Consider the following 22,325-nt stretch of genomic DNA (forward strand, 5'->3'; position numbering starts at 1 on the left):
ACATGCAAGCAGATAGGACAACGCATAACATCCTACTGCTAGACTGACTTCAGTTAATCAGGAAGCCGCTGGGCCGATATACACCGAGAAAAGCAACAGCTCTAAGAACTGAACTGCTACATTGCTCTCGTTCAGGAACTAGGGATATGGACTTGGTTTATTCATAGCTGCTTCGCCTCTTCTGGATTTCCCCACAAGGGGGAACTCTTGGAATTAAAATATCATCATTCCTGCACAGCTCTGAGCCAAGCACCAGAGGTGAAGCTCAGCTTACTGCTTGCAAATAGCACAGACAGCTGAGATAACCAGCGATGAGAACTACATATTGTCAACAATGATCTGTGTAAATTAACTACGTGCAATTCTTTCTCTGACACAAATCTGAGGATAATATTACTACAGTGAGTGGACACTCTAAGAGCTACATGAAATACAAGCACAGGAGAAATCAGAATCTGAGACCTGCCATACATATTAGTGCTTTTTCGGATGCTGGTCAAATCTAGTGAGGAGCCAGCATGGACTGTGCGCACCAACAATGTGAAAGGCTGTGTCTTGAGTAGGACAACCTGCCTGTTACTGTGGCACAGCAGGCTAACAAACTAGCCAGCAACAGTAACTCAGGAATGCTGGGAATGCCTACATTTATCGAATTTTGATGTTAGAGATAAGCCACATTACATCACTTTTGCCTTTCCCTGAGGGAAATCATAAAGAGCAATAACAGGCAATATTTGTTTATAGAAACGTCTCTGAAACAGATGTTGAAGGCCTGCTAACAGACAACACACATAGCACACTTCATAAACAATCCACAGATTTGCATACGAAGCTAACATATCATCGCTTGTAAACCTATATATACGCTTAGCTTACACAGAGTAAGTGTGAAGTACTAAATATAGCCTTTTCATCAACTCACACCCACTGCTTTCTCCCAGTGGCACGAACACAAATACGAAGTTGCGTGCTCCCGCGCTCTACTGGTGCTACGGGTAGTATGCCCGAATCATTGCATGATCTTCACAGCGAGTTTGAAATGACCTTGAGACTTGAGGTATTTCCTCTGACCTGAACATCACCAGACACCCCCGGTAGGGCTGAATTAATTGATCCTGTGCTCAGTGTCCTACCTGGAGACCACGGAGGTGGCCTGCATGGCCTTTTCCTCATTCCTAGGGCAACTCTGCACTGACCATGTCTGAAGCCCTGTGAGAGGCTCCCTGGCCCTCAGACATACTGTCCCCAAGGAGAATATAATGTTCCCAGCATGTAAATCAGAAGACTAACCCTCTGCAACCCAATAGCTTCTGTCAATCTCTGCCAGGCCCCAAGGGTCCCTCTGGCCCTGCTTATCCTTTTTTCCCAGTGCCGAGTTTGCATTTCTTCAGCTGACCATTACAGAGCTGTTTATAGCTGTGGGGTCTCCAGGGCCAGGCCTGTGCCCCAGCCCTTACCATCCCATCCTCTGCGCTGCTGCCTCCGCTTCGCCAGGGTATCGTACCGGGCCCGCATTCCTCTACACTGAATCATTGTGTTAAGAGTCATAAATATCTCATTCTACATCAAATAACTGCCTGTCACCTCTATCTATATAGAACTACAGTTGTACCACATAAACATAAGTAAAACAAATTAGCCATAGATGCATAGTCAATTAGTGAAAATGTTATCACAGCTAAACCAAGTGAAACAAAATCACAGGCAAGTTAAGAGAAGTTCAGACAAAACAAGCCTGATAAATTTGTCCTGATGCCTTGCAAACTCAGTACAAAGCTTATGGTCTGTTACTGAGAATAGCAGTACTGTATTACCAAGCTACAGGTATATGACTAAAAACAGGCTCCATTTCCTAGATCTGTGATTCTGTGATTCCTTAATCCTATTTTTCTCTTTTCTGTCTGAAAAAAAAAAAAAAAAAAAAAAAAACCACACAAAACTTCCTTCTCTAGCTCACCAGATCGTCACCAGCAGTTAACTTCTTCTCACTGTCTGACAGTAATTCATCCTGCCCCATGGGAGTTTGCCTGTATCTTCACCAACTAGTCCAACCATCTACAAAATGAGAAAATAATCCTGATGGGATCATCACCCATCTGTAGCCAGGAAGAATCTTCTACAGCAAGCCAATGTGTCTTCACACTGAATCATTCCTGAGATTAACGACAATTGATTTTATGACGGATATGAGACTCATTAAATATTCTTTTGTTCATGTACAGTTGGATTTTTTACTTGGCAATTCTGCTTTTAAAAAATCAATACTGTTTGAATTTATAACTAGAAGCGAAGGACAGCTTTCTGGTCTCAGAGCCCCTCACAAGGAATCTGCTCCCACAGGACTGTGCAATGGGTTCTTCCTCCCTACTTGCACAGTCACTGAGCATAAAGCCCGTACTAGAGCATTTGAATTCCCTGCTTGAATATTCAGTGCCTCACATAGATCTAACAACTATGGAGGAGAAAAAGGGTGTTTCTGAACAACGGTCCACAATTTAGTTCTTTGTCATTTGGAATATGAAGCCACAAATTTTCTGTTTTGATTCAGGTATACTAAAAGTCATTAAAATATTCAGCTAGAATGGCAAAATATATGCAAACTTGTGAATGTGTTTCTGCCCTCAGATGGCTCACCTTTTTCTTTCCCATAATTCCCCACTTACCATTGTTTTACCAGAGAAGAAATTACCTGCTCGCTTTAATAGCTGTATCACCCATAAGCAGGCTAATTAATAACTCTGAGCTGCTATTACCAGTTCAACAGTCTAATATACTAGTCCAAACTAGGAAGTCTATCTCCTGGCTTTCTCAGTTTGCTTACTTACAAAGCACCACATGAAGACACTAGATGCACACATATTACACCCATTCCGTAATATCACAGAGACTGTCGACATGTGACAAGATACAGTTTTTGGAGTCATCATACAACATTTGATTTAGCAATGCAACACTTTCATGTATTTTTGTTTCTGAAGTACTGCTGTTATGGCAACCAGGGCCCACTTGGTATGCTAGGGTCACTGATGAATAAGCAACCAGATTGAATTTATCTCTGTACCCAGGTATTAAGAAGAGAACACACCTCTTTCTCTGTGCAGCGAAATCTTAATTTGTTTTGCATGTCAAAATGTCTACATTAAAAAAAAAGAGAGAGAAATGTACCTCCCTTCTTTTCAGACTGCATGGTTTTGGAAGACAAGGCTTGGACTAGAGATTTTCTGAAGTAAAAATTTGTCACATAAAAAACTGCTAGAACATGTAAGACCGTATGTTAAGAGTTTCGAATGACAGACCAACAGAGTCCAACAGACACTGAACAATAACTGGTAAAGGTTATCTCCCTGCCCTGCTCACAAACTTTTGCTTTGGATTAAGTCACTGTGGAATTACACTGATATACTTGGACTAATAGTAAAACAGGGGAAACTAACTCATGTGAACAAGCTCCTGCATTTGGCCACCTTTACACATTTGGTTGTCCTCATGCCCCAAAGGAGATGCCCCCTTTGAAAATACCTTCTGCTGCCAGGGATCTCAAGGCGCTCACTGAGGACTAACTGATTTTTCTGTATGCATAGCTGGCTGCTGGCTGTCAGAGGGAGCCAGGAGAACCTGACAGGTTCGCCAGCTATCTTGTAACCTAGGCCTGAGGAAGGACTAATAACAATTTGTTACAGATAGGTCAGTAAAGGTGGATAAAGGGCCTTGCCATGGGAAACTTGCAAGCCAAGTTTAAAACTTAAATGAATTAACTGACTGGATGCAAGAGTATTTTTTTGCAAATGTTATATTTTTCTGTCAATCAAAATTGCCTAACCTTTCCAAGTATATTTTAAGGCTGTAATAAGATATCTATAAAAACAGTAATAAATTGTAATGCATTTTAATTGTTTGGTAAGTTTGATAAGTATCACAGTTAAAATGCCTAGTATTTAAAACATCAGAGGCAACAGCAACAATGTAGTAAAATTCCTCGGGCATGAAAAAGCACATCTACATTATGGATCTAGTGAAGTTAATAGGAGTTTTGGCTTAGTAGCAACAGAGTAAAGACTGCAGCCATAATTATTTATATGAAGAATTTTAATCTTTGCTATTTCTGATAATAACAGAATGACAGAAAGCCTGATATATGTACTTTGAAAGTTGATTGCGCCTGTGAATATTTTAAGCCTGAAATAGAACAATAAAAAAGATAAAGAGCTGGGCCTCCTCTGAACCTGCTTGTTCTGGAGTAACTGTTAAAATCTGTTAAGTTTCTTTGAATCAAATCTCCCGATCAATATCAGAATCTTATTTAATCTGGCGTCTCTCCTTTACCTTCTGAATTGGTAAGGCAAATGTTATGATCAACAATGAAGTCAAATCAACTTCTGCTCCAAATTCTCTGTACTGCTCTGAGAGCTTGGGTGCTGAAATGGTCGATAATCAATATCCATCAAACCCTAGCGAAGATGCATGGAGATCTCAGGCCATAGTTTCATCTTGCACTGCCTTCCCCACAGTCCTGGCACAGAGCAGGACAGTGAGGAAAGACAGGGAGGAGCTGCCAGTTTGTAATGAATTCCAGCAAACAACTGAAGGTCATTATAAAGCAGTAACTGCTAAAGTGCTCTGGATGTAGATTACGTAGCACATACTTATACAACATACAAATATAATATACAGATCTCTACAGACAAAGATATACATATAAAAAGATAAATCCTGACCAACTTCCTGTTGAAGACAGATTTAAAAAGCAAGGACATCTTTAAAGGGTGAGGATATGAATAGAACAAGTGGCCAAGGCACTTTAAGACAGTCTACTTTTGAGTGAAATTTCTCTCCTGCAGCACTTTGGGCATGCATCATTTAGAATTGCTGGAGGATTAACTCAGGAACTTTTCAGATATTTTTCCTTTGCTCCTGATAATCTGTAGCAGATGGCCAGTGTTACCTCTTATTCTTCAGGTTACATATACTCACTCAGATCACTCTGTTTTCTCCATTCTGGTATTTCTCAATGACATTGGTTTTGATTAAAGGTCTACCAAAGTCAGTTGAAGGACTTCCTCTGATGTCAGTAGACCCTAGCATGAATATATTTGTAAATTGGCACATCTCTATGTCTTCTCTTTCCCATATTAAAAAGTCACACAAATCAATTTTTCATTCCATTAATGAGAATTATTGTTCCAGGTTTTGTCTACACCCATTCCTACATAATCTTCCATTTAATTTTGCTTGCTGATTTTCCTTTTTCAGTTGCTCCTTGAGTTTCTGACAGTTACATACACTAATACTCTGCATTATTTGTATACTATTACAAAACAATCCATCTTTGGTCTTCCTTCCTTGCTGGATGATTTCCATGGTGTTTGAGAGATGCTGCTCTGTCCCTAATCATGGCAAGTTTCTCTGGGCAGACAGCCATGGAAGAGACTGGAATTAAACTTGTCTCATGTGCTAGAGTGTAGATGAAATTCAGGACCAGCCCTCTTAGCCTCTAGTTTCAGAAACTTTCTAAGTCAGCACACATGAATGCTATGAGCAAAATATTTTACTTAGTTTAGCTTAAAAATATGACAAACAAATGTTTTGGGGGTTCAACATTTCACAACAATTTTTGTGTGTGTGTGTGTGACTGTTTCCTGTATTGTTTAAACAAAACAGGAAAACATCCAAAATTTAAGTCTAATGCTAGAGAGGGGTTTCAGTACTTACTGCAACAGCTTAGCTGACAAACTGAAGTTACTGAGTCTAAGTCAGGGAGACTGGCTCTCCCTGGACAGCAGTAGCCTCAGAGTTTCCCCCGCACTGTCTCCACTGCTCCAGGAAGGTAAAGGAAGGAGACTGAAGTAGTACTTCCCTGAAGAAAACACAAGCGATACTCATCATCTCATTCTGCAATGCAATCATCAGTCAGTCAATAAGCACAAACCCAGTTCCACACCTGCCAGAGCACATTGCACCTCTCTCAAATAATCAGGAACTGCATTTGTCTGCCAAGGAGAAGGGGGTCTAAGGGCCTTATAATGCAATCTATATTTATCCTCACATTCTACTGATAGAAGTACAATGAATGTTACAAGAATCTCAGACACAACCACATGCACAACTAGCATATATTTTCAAATGGTACTACTTTCTGAGAGTTCCTCCTCCTGTCTAAACCTTGCCAAACATAAGAATGAACACTATAAAAAATACTCTGAGAGGCTCATTAACTTTTCAAATTGATTTCTTGTATTTTAATAGTCACTACTGACCCTTACTGGGGGAACAATTTCCTAGTGTTGGCAGAGATAGTTTTCTATAGAGCAGGAAATGTCTTCAACATGGTTCATTAACATAGCTAAAAGTCAATTTTTGTGATGATCATTTCAGAGAACATCCATACTTGTAAATCACTTGTCATATCTGAAGAGAAGATCACGGTTGAAAATTATATGAGCTTCTTGACCCATGAGAATCTATCACTAGTTCATTCTGTTTTAGGTGAAGTATGCATTTTTTCACCAGATTTCTTTGGAGAGACAACCACTAACAGAAATTCAGTTAGACTCAGTATTTTTCTAAGAAGTTACATTACAAATACTTTATCTGCTTTTAATCTTTTTACACCATACTTAACTGCCTATAAAGCAGTCAGATATGACTTTATGGATTTGCTAGGTCATAAAATAAAAAAAGTGGTGTTATTAAAATAAAATGCAATGCAAGACATTATAGTACATAATCACATGCCTTTACTGCCAGCACACAACCACTCTTAATATTTCTTATTTTAGTACTTTTACCTCCCTAGAATTCTCCCAAAAGTGCTCTCAAGTAATTTGCTGTAAATCATGTTGATCTTTCTTCTTTTTGGCATCCTAAATGGAAAATATTGTGAAAGAGAAACATCAATCTATTGACCAAAGGGAGAGTTGTTTAAGAAACTGGTGATTAAGTTCATAATGATCAAAAGACTGGAGATATAGTTTGTCTGCTCCTGTACTCGTTTTCTTTTTGCTATTGAAAATACGGTAACTTAGTGTTGGGACAACAGGAAAAGTAGGGTTGGAAGTTGACAGAGGACAGGAAATTCACGGCTGGGGCTCCATGGTATATATAGATTAGAGGAAAAAATGGTAGAATGGGGCAGAGAGGGGTTGGAGTAATAACAAGGGTAGGAAAGGACTGGACAACTCCAGGATAAATTTTGTACTCTTGAGTGCGAAGACAATTGTGCTAGACATTTAGGTGAATTTAAGTAGAATAATAGTCTAGGTTCTGTAGTAAGAGGCTAGAAGAGCCAGCTAGTCTGTGGTAAGAAGTGTGAGGGAAGATCACCAAGCACAGAGGACAGAGATTCACAGGTGAAACTCTCGTAGTCTCCCTTTCAAGATTGCCAGGCCTTCCTCCTCCCATCTGATTTTTTATTACACTGCTGCTATAAAAAAATATGTGGCCTCATATAGAGACTGAAACAGATTTCATAGTGAAGAAACCGCTAAGGGAAAGCCAAAAGTGTTTTGCATTCACACAAAAATGTGATGGAAAAACACCTTACAGAAAAAAGGCGAATAGGCTAAAAGTGCAGTTAAAATTTGTTTCACCATTCAGAAACTTTAGACTATGCAAAATTACTCTCTTGAAGAAAAGAGCTATATTTCACCCAAAATTAAGATTTAAACATGTAACCTGAAAAAAAATAGCATGCTGGATTTTATAATACTAGGTTATTAAAGGTTTATGTTCCTTAAAAAAAAAAAAAAGGTGATTTTTTTTTCTGTTTCTGATTTGTAAAATGTGCAGAAAAGCTGCTAAAATCTCTGTATGTGATCATATGAAACTCCAGATCCCAATAGCTGAGTGGCTCTTGGGTAAACTTAAAACTTACTTATGTATCTGATTAGAGTGTGTACAGTATTTATAGTACAACAGAGCAGGCAAACAAGAGCATGTGGAAGGGTAAGTGGAACTTGTGTGAAAGGAGCACTGACATGCTATTTCAAAATATGCACGTGTTGGCAAGCACAACAATTTCAAACCTCACTACTCCTTTTCATAATTCTTCCTAATGAATTTTCTATGACAAACAAAAGAAACAGTCTCTGTTTCCACAAGATAATGTACTTGAAATCCTAGAAATCAGTCTTGAATCCTCCAGTTTACGTATTTTTAGTGCAGCTCTGGTTACCATAAAAGCATAAGTATTTTGTTTTTTACTTCAGACATCAAGAATTAATTTCCATTTCTTCTTCGTTTATGCTGTTTTGGAGAAGAGATCAAATTTCTTAAAGATCACATTTCTTAAAATATGATATATAAATGCTTACAAATCCATAGTATTCACTCTATTATCAGAGTGTGCACAGAAGAGTAGCTGCAATTCTATACTATTCCATCAAGAACTCACCTTTTCAAATGTGACAGTCATTTAAAAGTAAGATGGGAGTGCCCTCTTGTGTTTAAATAATAATGATCTGCATGGTCATCCTATTCAAAATTACAAAGTGGGGAAATTACCTATTTCTGTATTGAACATGGGTATCCACTGCTCATTAGAGGTCAGATCTAAATGCCTGATCAGTGTTCCAGCTAGATTGCTTATGAATTCAAACAAGACTTCAGCCTCATGTCTTCTCATGCAGCTTCTTACAGCACACTTCTTCTTCTCTTCTGTTCCAGCCTTCAGAAACTTCACATTGTGTGCAGGCCCACTGTCCCCTCCCACGCAGGGTGTGGAAGAACACGGGCAAGAGCCACAAGCCGCCTCGGTGCATGCTGTTCCCTCCCAGTGCCTCAGAGGTGTGTTGTGCCTCTGTTGCAGAAATGTGAGCTCAAGTAAGAACAAGTTATTGCGGATCCAAGTTTGGTCTGCAGTAACTTGAGGTGGGGAGAAGAGGGAAAGGTTGAGCTGGACCCTCAGGCATCCCAGAACAGCAGGACATACGTAATTTCTCAGGCTGCTTCTGCCCACAACCAGTAAGATACGCTAGATAAAGCCTTCCAAAGCTTGGACATCCCTAATATGGTATGTATTAGTTATGGTGAAGCTATCTTGTTTTATCCCTTACTGTATGTGAGAGACTGATCCTACAGACAAGCTGTGTCATGTTCCCATTGCAGTGGAAACTGTTTAATTATGCTAAAAACTGCATGATCTTGAAGCAAAATGAACTAACATTTCCTGAAGAGATCCACTCCTCTCTTCATATCTATACATGCAAGAGTAAGTGTATGCTTGACTAACCCACATATATCACTTATTTTTCAGGAAAAAGAAATGTGACAAAACAGTGGTTATAAATGCTGTGCTGGCACAATGAACTAGCATCATTTCAAGTAGATTATCTAATACTTAAGGTAACACAAAGCACCACCATCGCATTCTGATGAGCTTCCCACTGCAATAATGATAATGAAGTTTCTTTCCCATTTTTATAAAATAGAATACTATCATCAAAGGATTTTTTTAGTGCAGGTGACACAACTTCTGGCATACTGTGGTAACTTCTGAAATCCTCTTAGCTTTTCTGTTGTTTTAGAAAAACAGAGGATTGCTTCACATGTTTTATATCCTCTGTTCCTATTAAATCCAACAGAAAGGCCATATCACACTGAGTCCATGTATCAGTGGCCTTTGTACCACTTGGCCCTGTAGCCAACACATCGAGAAAAAATGGCTGGAGGACTCTCTTCCCTATAGGTATAATATGTCAGGAATTGCCATGGGATAAGTGGGATGCCCACAGTCAGAAGAGGGTACATCAAGATCAAAACACAGAAGGATGCCTACATGAACACCTAGGATGGTATCTCCCATAGATAGCTGGGAGGAATGAGGAGAATAATATGAGAATGTAGGTGCTCCTGCCACTGGTAGCAAGTGTCCCATGCACTGTGGTATGGAGTTCTTGACAAGGAAGAAACTTGATCCCCTAGCAAGGGTATGATACCTCTAAGGAGCACAGCAAGTCTCAACATGCCTATATGCAACTGGCCCTTTTCAACTTGAACACAAATCCAGTGTATGGCATCCTGCACTTGCCAGAACCACACAGTCATTCTGGCAACTGTGCCAGCTCCCCACAGGAACGGTCAGCTGCACTGTAGCAAGTATTACTACTTTGCATTGTGCCTGCAACTACCAGGGACATTCTCCATCTGCACATCTGACATCCTGAACTCCTCTAGTCAACACCAGGCTGCCAGCTGGGAGGAGAATGCTTGTCTTTCCCAAGACCAGCTAGTGGCCATGCCTTTTTATATCTGGAAAAATACTGCAGACCTCCACCCAGGTCTTACTACTTGTGCTTCTCCAGACGTGCTTCTGTTCTGAGATCATCAGCAGTCTGTGAAAACTCCTCCAACATTGTTTGCTGAGAAGGAATAGAGAATATCAGCAAGTCTGTCCCCTGGTCATCTATTCTTAACCCCCAAGAGGGGCCTGGCTTGGGGATCCCCAGGGATGCTCATGGGAGCAGAGTGAGCTTGGAGACTCTGGCAACAATTAGAGATTAAGGGGACTCATATCTATAATAGCCTTGAGCTCAAGCTTCACATCACTTCTCTGCTCTGCACAGACCCTGAATTTAGAAAAACTGCTTACTCACAGGACACTGCTTCTGGCCAGGCAATTGCTTCCTTCTCACAGGTATTGAACCACATCACCTAAATCACATCTATCTATTAACTGCATCTTCTGTAGACAGGAAGAGCGTGTTCTCTGAGCTGACAAGGAGTGGCAGAGCGGCACATTTTCTCTACACGATATATGCAGAACTGAGGGTCAGAAAACAGGATGGCCTTGTCCTATTCCATTGACCACAGACTGTGCAACTTTTGAAATGCCCAGGACTTCCTGCTTGTTGCCTAGAGCCTCAGTGACTTCCTCTGAAGGAACAACTCTAGTGACTGATTTATGTTTTTTAAGGAATGTTACTATGATAATAGGATTAACTATGCTGCCATCCTTTTTCTGATCTTTGCAAATACCTCCAAACATAAGACAGACTAATCCTACTTATCCTAGGGCAGAGTATCACAATTTTCTTGCTCTTAAGCAGGGCCAGTCAAAGGGCTACTCTTTGTATCAACTGCCCATATCCAAACAATTCAATTGTATTCAGATACTTACAATTTCTCTTTCAATACAAGAGTAAATAGTAGAACACAGGAGGTAAACATATTCTTAAACCCCAAATATAGTTTATTTTGATGGTAGAAATCTTGTATTCAGGCACAGTCAAATAGGTGCTACATTGTGTTTTGGAAGGTGTGAGGGTAAGGCTTCACATCACATTTAAAGCTGCCTAAGTATTAGCTGCTGTCAAGGAGGTCACTCTGCTCAACGTTTCCTCACTCCGGGGTGTGTGCTCCCTTCACTTCCCTTCCGTTAAATCTAGTGGTTACATGGTCACAGTACGAGTCAGTTCAGGTGGCTTACCTGGCTGAAAACTAAAGCTACAAAAAAGTTAATTGTTCTCTATCACACTAGATAGTTGTCATGTAGCAGCATGATCATTAACCCATAGTGGTGACAGGGGAGGAGGGGAGCACAAAGCCACTTTTTTCTGCAGCAACTTATAAGATCTACTTAGCTATAAAGTTAAAATGTGTATTTTTTTCATAGCTCCTTCCTATAGAAGGAGCTTGATCTCTCCCTGTATGTGAAGAACTGAGCTGCTAAGAGCAAAATAACATTCATAAAGCCTGCTAAAACACTATCCTGTTGCTTACTTGTAAGAACAAAACAACCAAGAAATAAAATATCTAGAATAAAAAAAGATTTAAAAAATACTTATGTCTACCCAAGTTACTCCATGGGAAGACCTGTGCATGGTACAAAGTGAAACCAGATGCAAAATTAAACCTATTAAAATAAATATATTAACATTGTAGATAATGCTGATACTTTTTCCTACATCTTTACTATTTTTTAAAAAAAAAAATGTATGCACTTTTATATGCATGCTATGGATAGAATAATCTGTATGTATATTTTGTTTTCTGCCTTTATCAAATGAAGCACTCCATCTAGTTAAAGAAGGTTATAGGAAATCTCTGCTTCAAAGACAGTGCCTCTTTCTTACCCAGAGATCTGTGCTTATCATATCCAGATTCAATTCCAGATGCTGGAATGCAGTTTTAAAACCTCTGTTTTGTTGTAACAGTTCACACAGTACTTCATTATTGAAAGTTGAAAATATGTTGTTTTTCCTGATTTTGTATAGGGTGTAATTATATTTTAATTATAACTGTAAGCAAACCTATGAAAAATGCAATCTTAAGAACAGTGTTGGTTAAAAAATCAAATATTCAGCAAGTTTGTCTTCTGTAAGAATGAGATACAGCCTCTTATTAAGGAATGGACAGAAGTTTTTCCTACTTAAAGTGAGTTTGACACTGAACTTGTTAAAGCTATATGAGAGAGAATCCTTTTTTCCCTATTTGGCTTTCTCTTCTTGTTCATAAAATTATAAATTGTTTTAATACAGAGTTTTCTAAGAATATTATTTGAAATTATTTTTTTCCATAAATATCTACCGTCTTCAACGGTAGATTAAGGACAAGGTAAAGTTGCTTCAATGTAATTAAGGAAAATATGTATAACTGGAAAATCATTTATAGAGAACATTTGCCTATCCTTATGGCCATGCTTACTTAAGAGGTTTGTTAGCAAATGTGTTGTGGATAAACATTAAGTTTCCTACAGGAAATTTTCAACAACATAGCTACTTAATTGCAGGTCTCAATATCATTGCCACAACAAAATATTTCAGGCACAAATATTTGTATTTGAAAAAGTATGACCTATTCAGCAGATTTTAAGTATTTTCCCTACTTACGACAGTCATCTATCAAATAATTATTAAGAAAAGGTTTGTTGCCTTTTCTGGTACTACTGAAGTTAATTTGAACTTCTGTAAGATGCTGAACAATCTAACAGGCTACCACAGAAAATGCACTATGTCCAAGACATACTTTAAAACACAGAGTTTTATGATGTTCAGGAGCACACAGACTTAACTGTCTTTTTGTATATGCACTACCAAATGGAATATTGTGAGAGAAAGGACTATATGTGAAGATATTACATTAATGAATGAAGTGACTGCAAATGTTATTAAACTTAGCTGTGCCCCTGAACAATGAGAATACTAAATAGCAGAACTTGCTCTGCTTCCATCTTTTACCAGTACTCCCACTTCAATGCTTTCATTTCATCTGAGCCTGCTCATCCAACCTCTCTAGAATGAGCCAAAAGAAAAAGCATTCCCAAGCATTAACAACGACTCAAATTGAGATTTTCCTCATAAGTATTTTGGGGGATACTGAAATGCTACTGTAGTTCAAGATAACGATAGCTTCTCCTGTTAAACAATAAAATAGTTATGATAATGCATTCCTCGAGAGATCGCAGAAACTTATCCTGGTAAACAGAGAAAAATAGCTAATGTAACTTAAAATTCTTTATATGAATTAGTTTGCTTGTCATAATATGCCAGCTGTAATTGCTTCTTTTAAGTAACTAAAACTACTTCAAGGTTTTTTTGTTGCATGAAACTTAATTAAGCTTTACCATATATAAACTGATTAGATTACGACAATAAACCAAATAGGTCTGTATCAACGACCACTGTATATTTAGATACTCTATCTTTGCAGAAGAAACAAAAAACAAATATCCACCACAGATGTACTCAATCTCAAATAGGGGAGCTGAATAAAAATGAAGATGCTTATTAAAAACGAAACAAAGAAGAACACCTAAGCATTAAATACTCACAAGTAGTATGAAGACAATCTGAGAACACTATCTTGAAGGCATAAAATCACCAGTCAAGAAAGACTTGAAAAATGGCAAAAGGGCCAACAAATGTAAAAAGGTTAATGCCAGAATAAAGTAAATGCCACTATACAATAATGTATCCCTTTTCAGGGTATAGGAAGCCTGCCAGGGTAGAAAGAAAACAATTACTTGATTATTCATGGCTGGAGAAGAGCTGCAGAAGGAGTTTAAAATTTGAGTGGACATAACAGCAATACATGACATTCAATATGCATCAATATAAAGTATTGCTCATTAAAAAAAACAATCATAATGTCAAATACAAAATGAAGGGCTCTGACCTTTATTGTTCAGAAGTGAGATCTTGTGGCTATGATGGATAGTTCTATAGAAATGTCAGCTCCATGCACAGTAATAATCAAAAAAATAAACCAAAGCTTTGGAATGGCTGGGAAACAGAGAAGAAAATAGAGAACATCATTATGTTATTGTATAAACACATATTGTGGTGGCTTCTTGAATACAGGCTGTTTCTTGCATTACTTTAGGACCTTCATCTCATAAAGAAAAGTTTATAGAAGGGCAGTGAGAGTAAGGTCAGAGGTAAGAATTGACTCCCATGTGAGGAACAACTAAGTAAAAAAAAAATTTTCAGCCTGGAAGAGACAAGGGTGGGGGGAAAGTTTTCATGGGGATTATAAAATCACTGGTAGAAGGAAATGGCTGCACAGGGATGGACTGTCCACTGTTTCTTCTAAAACTATGCAATAAGCCATTGACAACTGATACAAAGCAAACCAAAGGAGATGTTTTTTCCCACAGTGCCAATTAAGCTGTGGAACTCCTTGCCATGTGCATTGTGGATGATAAAATTTCAGGGTAGCCTTGGCATATTTACCGATGACAAATTAATTGATGGTTGTTACATTCACAAAAACATCTCTAAAAGGTCCCTGAGTTTTATATTCCTGAAGGCTGCGAGAATATTCAGAGGAAGGATCACTACATGCTTGTTCTATTCCTACATCCCTCCCTAGGCGTTCACTTTCAGCTACAGCTGGAGGCAGAATACTGGGGGAGATAGACTTATGGTCTGACCCTGTACAGCCATTCTCATGTTTTTATGATCTCATTTATCATAAACAAAAATGTGTTTGTTTTTCTGTAACACTGAAGTGGCTAAAAATTAGAAAAGATACATTTGAGAGGTATAAGTAAAAGACTCTGGTCTCCATAAAAGTTAAGAACAGGATCGAAACCACAAGCTAAACAAAATTGTTTCATTGTTGATGCGTTCTATGATGCATTTTATGATTTTACAATGAGTATCATCCGTTCTACGAAGGAAGAAATTAAAGCTGTATACAATAGATTTCCTGCTTGGAAGATGAGATGGGAGGGGAACTCAGCATCCCAAAGGATGCACCAGTAACAACCCCAAACTAAACCAAGAGATGTGAGTCATCAAAGTTTCAATGCCATTGGAGAAGAGCCAGGAAGCCAGGTTTAAAATGCGAAGAAAGGCGAAGAGGGAGGAGAGAGAGAGAAAAAAGAGAAAGAGCAGAAGAAGGAAAAAGAACAGGAATAAAAAGAGAAATTTAAAAGGAAAAAAAGAAAGAGAAGAACTTGGAAAGTGTTGCCTGGAGCTGAAAAGTCCTCGAGGCAAACCAAGTACCAGCCTTTCAGACTGTGGTTGCTTTACAGTGGTCTAAATTTGTGCAAGCCTCAAAAGAGGCAATCCAGTATCCTCCCAGCATCTTACACCCAGCACTCTTTTCTACCAGCACTTCCACTGTGCATAAACATGCAGCTGTGTGGCAAGCCAAATTACAAAGCAATTCATCTGAAAACTAACAGCAGGTTAGCATGTTGCCTGGTGGCAGCCAGCTTTATGCTTCACACTAGCCTTAGTGAGAACTGTCTCCAGGAAGAGTTTGAGGATGAAGTATTTCTGTATAGGTTGCACCCTCACCCTAACACCTGGGACATAGCTTAAAGATGTAGAAGCGTCGAGGCAAAAAAAAAAAAAAAAAAAAAAAAAAAAAAGGCACTGAAAGAACAGTATTTTAAAATACACTCTGGAATGTGGTGCATGTTTTAATTTCTTTGGTTATTTTTTTTTAGCCTTGCAATTCAGGAACTCAGTCTTATTTTCTATCTACAATAAAGCTGTACTTCATTTGACTCACAAGCTTGTCCACAGCTAGTGGACTTAGGTGATGCTGAGAAATATGAGGCACTTTGGGGCTGAAATGTTTGTGTGCAATGTTCATTCAGGCACGGCTAGTGGACCAGTACCATCAAATCTAGCAGGACTTAGAAGAGGAGAAGTTTCTTTTGCTAAATCACGAAAGCTGTTATGGAGTAGCTTTGCAAGATATAAGATTCCCTTCAGTAAGCGCATGCCCATGTTTCATCTGCGAAGCTCACAATGCTGAGCAGTATCCCCCAACTCTGGACAGGCCCTTAGTCATCTCATTATTTATAGACTATTCTTATTATCAATAGCTAGCTAAAATAGTTCTAATTTGTGCTTTATATAATATACTTTGGGCTTAAACTACGAGTCTCTTTATTTTCCCCCAGAAAATAAATTGCTTTCTTCAAGAAAGTAACATATTTTAAAGTTCTCACAGAGTGCTGTAGAAAAAGCGTAATTATTTAGCATTTAGGAAAGGAACAGTAAGGAGCTGCCTCCTTTCCTTAAGGACAAACAAGTCATAGTTAAGTGCTGCAATTATTTTGCTTTTCTTTAACCCTGTGGTCACTAAGGAAGAGTGGTTTTGTATTTCCCATGCTGTGTGGCAAATGTCAGTTTTGGGACCTTCCTAACAGCCTAAGTACTTTCTTCAGTGCAAGTTCCTCTGCTGAGGCTTACCTAAGGCACTAGCAACTATTCCTTGATGCTTCTAGCTTCACACTCTCCTCTCATACAGAAATAGCAGTTTCAACAAGTGCAGGTGGGAGGCACTTAGACCAAAAGGTAGCACATAGATCATTTTCCTGATGCCCCAGATTAAAGCAGAAGAGGTGGTAGACTGTCTATAGCTTGTACTCTGTCATTTGGACCACTCTGCTCATAGGCAAGAGGATGATCTCAGGTAGAACGGATGTGGAAGAATAAAAGGACAGAGAAAAAGAAGAGTAGCATTTCACTCACTGACCTCAGAAGAAAACGATTTTTTTTTTTTTGTCAACTATTTAGTTTTCTCGGTAGCATTAATCTTAATAACTTTAGGAATAAAATTACTGGATATGTTACTATTGTAAAACATCATTTCCCAGACTTTCTTTACCTGCTCCGAATGGGTAAGACTCTCTTCTGTTGAAAGGTCATCTGTATTTCTGGACCACCAGTTCTTGTAGTGCTCTTAACAAGTCGTTGCCAATACAATTCTTTGAACTCTTCTTCCCTCTTTTTTTCTCTATTTTCCCCTACTAAATGGAATGATATACTCAATAATTATCTGAAGGGAGGGTGTCAAGGGGACAAGGACAAACTCTTTTCAGTTGTCCCATGTGACAGGACAAGAGGCAATGGGCACAAACTGAGCCACAGGAAGTTCTGCCTGAGCGTGAGGGAGAATTTCTTCCCTGTGAGAGTGACGGAGCCCTGGCAAAGGTTGCCCAGAGAGCTTGTGGAGTCTCCTTCTCTGGAGATATTCAAGGCCCGCCTGGATGCAACCCTGTCTAACGTGCTCTAGGTGACCCTGCTGAGCAGGGGGGTTGAACTAAATCTCCAGAGGTCTCTTCCAACCTTACTGATTCTATGATAAAACTCTCAGCCATAAGGTGGGAAATAAAGTTACAGACTCTAAGCAATTACAGAGAACATGCATATAGATTATTGGAATTCAGGATGCAGTTCCACAGCAGTTTAAATGTCGTCTGGGCTGTAGTGATGCTGTCTCTCCTACGCAGCCTGGATTCCTGTTCCCATTGCTTTCACTAGCACTTCCACACATGCACAGGAAGCTGATTCAACTGAAAACTAACTGGCTTTCTGTCTGTAACTCTACAGTTGTACAACTTCTAGTAGTGCTGTGATGGCTAAAGATGTGTCAGGATTGGGGCAGCCCACTCCACAGTCTGCTGTGGAACTGTATCCTTAGACTTTTTAGAGTGAAAATAGCAGAAAGAAATAATAAGCATTCAGGAAAGCTTTCTGTCAGCTGTGGGGAAGAGAAAATTTTTCAGCCCTGATGACTTGGAGTATCACAGAGCATTGCATGCTGTTTCCAGAAAGAGAAAGTGCATGCATGTGGCAAAGTTTCAGAAAGATCTAAGTAGAGACAAAGGACAGTTGAAACACTTAGGCAGAGCTATGGAATAAAAAGTTAACAAGTTGGATGCCTAAGAAAGAATATCAAAAGACAGCCATAGCAAACAAGCGTTCAATGAAAAATATTTAAGTTTAGGAGGCGAAGTTGTATTAGGTTCTTGTCTTTACTTGTTAGCTATGCATTTTATGAAAAGATCCTTTAATGCAAAATGTGTAAACAGCACCTGGATCAAACACCAGGCTCTAGCGCTCTCTTTTTCCCCTTTAGCCCTCGCACTCCTGCCCCTCACAGGCAGAGCAGCCTGACCCCCCAGCAGCCCTGAGTGTAAACCCCTCAGGCCGAGACAGGCCCGAGTCCAGGCTCTAGGGTGAGGCTAGGCAAGCAGAGGCCTAGGGCAAATTTAATGGCAACTCGTCCGCAGATGCTGAGCTACGCGCTGCCAAGCGAAGCTGAGCAGTGCTGGCCACAGGCTGCGCCCCTTTTTTTCTGGCCACACCGAAAAGCAGTCGCGGCCCTTAGGAGTGGGGAGGGACCCGGAGGAAAACGCGTCAGCGTTCCGGGCCTCACAGGCGGCTCCGCCACCCCAGGGCCTCCCTCCGCCGCCCAGGGCCGCGCAGCCCCGCCCGGGCGGGGTGCGGTGGGGCGGGGCGGGGCGGGGTAACGGCCGCCCGCCCCGTGCGCGGGCCCGCGCGCGCCGGGTCACGGCGGAGCGCGCCCGGCGGCTCGCGGGGCAACGGGCGCCGAGGGGCGGGGCCAGGCGGGGCGGGGCCAGCCTCGTTCCCAGCCCACCGCCTCCATATAAAGCTAGCGAGCGCCCCGGCGCCCCCAGTTTTCCTGCGGAGAGTCGGCGGCGGCCGGTACGTGGCGGCGGCGGCGGGGCCGTGGTTTGCGTCGGTCGCGCAGGCGGCGTGCGAGAGGCGCCCAGCCGTGCTTCTGCAGCCCGGCCGTTTGGGAGGCTCGCCCCCGTTAGCGCGCGCGCTCTTCAGCGGCGCCCGGTAGTAATTGAGGCTGGAGGTGACGCTGAGACTCGCGCCGTCGACGAGGAGGTGGGAGGGGGGTAACAGGCCGTGGCGCGGGGCCGGACCGCCGGCGCAAGCCGCCCCGCAGCATCCGCGACAGGGAGGGTGCGGACTACAAGTCCCGGCATGCCTCGCGCTTCCGCGGGGCGGTGGCAGGAGGGCGGTGCGGGGCGCTGCCCGCCGGAAGCGGTGGTGCGCAGCGCGAGGCATTGTGGGGCGGGTAGTTGCCGTGGCCGCCGCGCTCGTGGCCGTGGGGTACCATTTTGCCCCGGCGCGGGCGGCGCCAGGCGAGGCTCGCTCTGGCCTACGCCATTTTGATAGGTAGTCGGTACTGCCCGCGCAGCGGTGCTCGTTGCGGGCGTATGGGGTAAATGCGTTGGGTGGCTTTTGGGGCTGCACATGCGTGACGGTAGATAAATTATATAAGCAGCTTCCCAGAAAAGCAATGAATATCCAGATCAGTTTGGAGAATTGTAATGGGTATCTATAAGGAGCATCAGATACAAGCTCAATCACTTACAGTGTTGGGGGCCGTTTTAGGTGGAAGAATCCTGTATGTCTCCACTGCCTATTAAAGGAATGCCTGCTTCTTAACGCTACATTGGTGTTCAGGAGTTCTATTTCTGGTTTTGGTAACAGCTTTCTGGCGACCTAGGTGGGACAATTGCTTCTGAGTCTCAACGGATCTGTGGGAGCGCAGGACCTCCTGCTGGTACCAAGGGATTCTTGAGGAGAACCTTCGGTCCCTGGACTGTAGAGCTCTGAACAAGTTCCCTGAAGAGTGAAGGCGCTCTTTTCTTTAAGAGGATCCTGAGATAGGTCGTTGCCTGTCCATAAGAGGTGGTGAAAGCCTTGTAGGATTAGGCTGTAGAGGTACCCAAAGGAAGGGAAGGTAATTCTGACAGGCAGAAGTCTGCAGATTGATTTAAAGATACTGGGGTATCATTGTGCGGCCACGCTGTCTTTTTGTCTTTTCTCTGCTTTTGTTCCTTCTTTTCTCTCCTTTCCTCCACCTCTCCATGCATTGCGTGTTGTTGCATGATGGGCAATGTTCCACTGCCTGAAGGGGGAATTTTAAGGACTTAAATCTTAGGGTGCATTATAAGGTGTTGGTGACAAATGGGAGGTGATCCGCTAACAAAGAAACAGCTGATAGAATATTGCAACTGCTGGTGGTCACTGTATGCTCTGGAAGGCCAGGAAAAGTGGCCAAAGAATGGGATATTGTGATATGATACCATTTTGCGACTTGTTATTTTGCTGCAGGGAAGGGAAGTAGGATGAACTGCCATATGTAGATCTATTCTTTACTTTGCAGAATCTCCTGGAATGGCAGAGAGAATGTGTCTCCTAGAAGGAGACAGCAGGAATTTACAGGGAAGATCCAGAGAAGGTAGCTAAGGTGTTGAAATAATAATTAGGACTCAGGACTCTGACTGGAATGATCTGCAGGTAGTGTTAGATACTCTACTAGATAGTACTGAAGAGAAAATGGTGTTAAATGCAGCCTGAAAACAGGTGGAGGGAGCACATGCAAATGGGGGCTTGCAGGGAACAGTAGATCAAAACTTCTGTGCTACTGATCCAGGATGGGATCCCAATCTGCTGGGATGCTGAGGGCTTTTAACCAGATATCAAAGGTGGATACTATTTGGTATCAGGCATGCTATGCCAAAAGCAATTAACTGGTCCAAATTATATGAAGTAAAAACAGGAACCAAATTAATCCCCATCAGCTTTCATGGAGCTGTTAAAAGTTACTACCAGGAAATACACCAGGAGTATATTTCAAGGAGGGAAATATACTCTTAAGGTGTAACAAAGGTAACATTGTTATTCTTTGGGCTCATTCAAGACAGTTGAAGTGCCAGAAGAGTTGCAGAGAGAACACACCCTGTGCAATGGCTTCAAGAAAACAGTGTTTCACTCCCATCCATCAGGATTAAACCAGGCTGTGTTGAAAGAAGCCGCTGAAAAGACAGCTATCACGTATACATGCGGACTAACAGCAGCCAACACTGGGAGATGAGCAACAAAAACTCACCCTTCCTCTCTGGTTGGAAGGGATTTAATCACCAGACACTATCCTGCTCCCACAGAGTTCAAAAGAAGTAGGAGGGGATGCATCAGGCTCTCAAAAATAGCTTGCATCAAAAATAATATATGTTATGTACCCTGAATATTTTGATAAGAAAGAGGAAAAGTATTGTGGGATTGTTGCTACACTGCCAGCAAATGAACATCCAGTGTTCATAGGAAAGCAATGCAGCCCAACACAGCATAAAACTCCTCTGACAGTTTTAGCTAAGGATCATCTGCCTGCTTTTCTTCTATAGGTCAAAACTTCTGCAAGTTTGTTAAGATCCATCGACTGAAAAGCAAATTTAGAGCTCAGAAGGGCTGATTTATGTGTTAAGAATCACTGCCTAAAAGTAAACTTAACTAATGATTTGATAAATCGGCTTGAATTTTAGATCATGAAATCTGACCAAATTATTATTTTTTAAATTACAATTTGAAGTGACATTATAATTCCAGAATATTTTGACTAAGCTGATCATTCTCTTTTCAACAGAAATATATGCAGAGTCTAATACGTTAATTTAGTTGAAGATATGATAATTAGTCATTTAATATCCATTGGCATTTTCCTGCTGCTGTAAACTGGTGGCTACAAACCAAGCCTGTCACTTCTTTACTCTCCTCCTCCTCAGAATAACAGCCGATTTTATCTCCTCATTATACAAATTTTGTGCCACTATATCTTCCCTCAGTTCAGTGGAACAGAATAAAAAATGAAGGCATGCGACAGCATAAAAATATTTCAAACTCTTGAAAACTTATAGTTTTCATAGTCTCTCACAGCACTTCGTGCAAGGGAGGGTCGTTTCGCTAGGAGCCCCATAGATTTGTGAGCAGCAATGTAACCTTTGCAAGCATTTAAGGTTTCTGGAGGATGTCACTCCTGGTATCATGCAAAGGTTCTCTTCAGCAAATAATGAAAAGGTCTTCTGAGATTACTGAATGAAGGAAAGAGGGACCTCCAAGGCCCGACTGTCCTTATGAGGTTTGCAATTCTTTGGGATCCTAAGGTGTGGGAAGGACGGCTGGCGGCAATTCTGGTCCATGAACCTTGCACCCCAGCTGCCTGCCCGCAGGGCAGTGCTTGTGCAGCTGCGCTTCCCTTGCAGCCTGGGAAGGAATTGCCCTTTCTGCGGCCGCGGGGAGGCAGAGCAGTAGCAGACCCTGGAGAGA

The sequence above is a fragment of the Rhea pennata genome, chromosome 3 (genome assembly GCF_028389875.1).
Source record: "Rhea pennata isolate bPtePen1 chromosome 3, bPtePen1.pri, whole genome shotgun sequence".
Taxonomy (NCBI): domain Eukaryota; kingdom Metazoa; phylum Chordata; class Aves; order Rheiformes; family Rheidae; genus Rhea; species Rhea pennata.